Source organism: Solea solea, unplaced genomic scaffold (assembly GCF_958295425.1).
Source record: "Solea solea unplaced genomic scaffold, fSolSol10.1 scaffold_160, whole genome shotgun sequence".
NCBI lineage: Eukaryota > Metazoa > Chordata > Actinopteri > Pleuronectiformes > Soleidae > Solea > Solea solea.
This window is the reverse complement of record NW_026704178.1, coordinates 7,501-10,000: the sequence shown is the minus strand read 5'-3', so window position 1 is coordinate 10,000 and position 2,500 is coordinate 7,501.

Sequence of the window (2,500 nt, the reverse complement as noted above, 5' to 3'; positions counted from 1 at the left end):
ATGTGTGTTTTGGCAAAAGTGCTGGGTCCCGGAGCCCTGTGACAGGGGCCCGGGGTGAGGAGCTCAGGCTGGGGGAGCAGAGAGCCGGAGGAGCAGGGGGCTGTGGCCCAAGGTGAGGAGCTCAGGCTGGGGGAGCAGAGAGCCAGAGGAGCAGGGGGCTGTGGCCCAAGGTGAGGAGCCCAGGCTGGGGGAGCAGAGAGCCAGAGGAGCAGGGGGCTGTGGCCCAAGGTGAGGAGCCCAGGCTGGGGGAGCAGAGAGCCAGAGGAGCAGGGGGCTGTGGCCCAAGGTGAGGAGCTCAGGCTGTGGGAGCAGAGAGCCAGAGAAGCAGGGGGCTGTGGCCCAAGGTGAGGAGCCCAGGCTGGGGGAGCAGAGAGCCAGAGGAGCAGGGGGCTGTGGCCCAAGGTGAGGAGCCCAGGCTGGGGGAGCAGAGAGCCAGAGGAGCAGGGGGCTGTGGCCCAAGGTGAGGAGCCCAGGCTGGGGGAGCAGAGAGCCAGAGGAGCAGGGGGCTCTGTGAGCAGGGGGCTGTGGCCCAAGGTGAGGAGCCCAGGCTGGGGGAGCAGAGAGCCAGAGGAGCAGGGGGCTGTGGCCCAAGGTGAGGAGCCCAGGCTGGGGGAGCAGAGAGCCAGAGGAGCAGGGGGCTGTGGCCCAAGGTGAGGAGCCCAGGCTGGGGGAGCAGAGAGCCAGAGGAGCAGGGGGCTCTGTGAGCAGGGGGCTGTGGCCCAAGGTGAGGAGCCCAGGCTGGGGGAGCAGAGAGCCAGAGGAGCCACCGACGGGAGAATGGCTAAAAACGTGATTTTATCAAAATGTTACAAGGCAGGGCTCTGCACAGGGTCCAGAGGAGTGGAACGCCGTTCATCCCATGCGAAAAGGTGCAGGAGTGACCGAAATACGGCCCGTTGTAAATCGCCCCTCTTTAAGCCAAAAAAATAGGTACGCCTCCCAGGGCCACCGACGGGAGAATGGCTAAAAACGTGATTTTATCAAAATGTTACAAGGCAGGGCTCTGCACAGGGTCCAGAGGAGTGGAACGCCGTTCATCCCATGCGAAAAGGTGCAGGAGTGACCGAAATACGGCCCGTTGTAAATCGCCCCTCTTTAAGCCAAAAAAATAGGTACGCCTCCCAGGGCCACCGACGGGAGAATGGCTAAAAACGTGATTTTATCAAAATGTTACAAGGCAGGGCTCTGCACAGGGTCCAGAGGAGTGGAACGCCGTTCATCCCATGCGAAAAGGTGCAGGAGTGACGGAGATACGGCCCGTTTTAAATCGCCCCTCTTTATGCCAAAAAAATAGGTACGCCTCCCAGGGCCACCCAGGGTGATGCTTTTATCAAAATGTCACAACGCAGGGCTCTGCGCAGGGGCCAGAGGAGTGGAACGCCGCTGGTTCCATGCGAAAAGGTGGAGAAATGACCGAGATATGACCCGTGGAAGTCGTCACAATTTACCCCGAAAATAGGCGCTCGCGCTCGGGCAGAGGTCGGCGCTCGGCCGGGGTCCCGAGAACCGGGGCGAATAGGGTTTTCCCACGGCCGAAAACCATAGGAAGCACGGGGAAAATTCGGGACCCGACGTCCCAGGGCCCTCGGCGGGGACCGGGGCAACGCGACACCGTTGGTTCCACCCGAAAAGGTGGAGAAATGACCGAGATACGGCCCGTCAAAAGTCGTCACAATTTACCCGAAAATAGGCGCTCGCGCTCGGCCCCGGTCCCGAGAACCGCGGCGGAGGTTTACCGGGATGCTGCGCAACATGGGCCAGAGAGCATGTTTGGTTCGAGTTTACCGGGATGCTGCGCAACATGGGCCAGAGAGCATGTTTGGCCGAGTTTACCGGGATGCTGCGCAACATGGGCCAGAGAGCATGTTTGGTCGAGTTTGTGTGGGTTGTGTGCGACACTCCCGGCACATACATAGGAACACGGCTTCCAAGTGAGCGCACTTTTTCGAAATTTCTTCTAAGTGCCGCTTTTTCGAACCGGGGCGAATTGGGTTTTTCGAGGGCCGAAAACCATAGGAAGCACGGGGAAAACTCAGGACCCGACGCCCCACGGCCCTCGGCGGGGACCGGGGCAACGCGACACCGTCGGTTCCACCCGAAAAGGTGGATAAATGACCGAGATACGGACCGTTGAAATCGACTCGGCGTATCCGAAAATAGGCGCTCGCGCTCGGACAGAGGTCGGCGCTCGGCCCGGTCCCGAGAACCGGCGCGCCTAGGGTTTTTCCACGGCCGAAAACCACAGGAAGCACGGGGAAATCTCAGGATCCCACGCCCCACGGCCCTCGGCGGGGACCGGGGCAACGCGACACCGTCGGTTCCACCCGAAAAGGTGGATAAATGACCGAGATACGGACCGTTGAAATCGACTCGGCGTATCCGAAAATAGGCGCTCGCGCTCGGACAGAGGTCGGCGCTCGGCCCGGTCCCGAGAACCGGCGCGCCTAGGGTTTTTCCACGGCCGAAAACCACAGGAAGCACGGGGAAAACTCAGGATCCC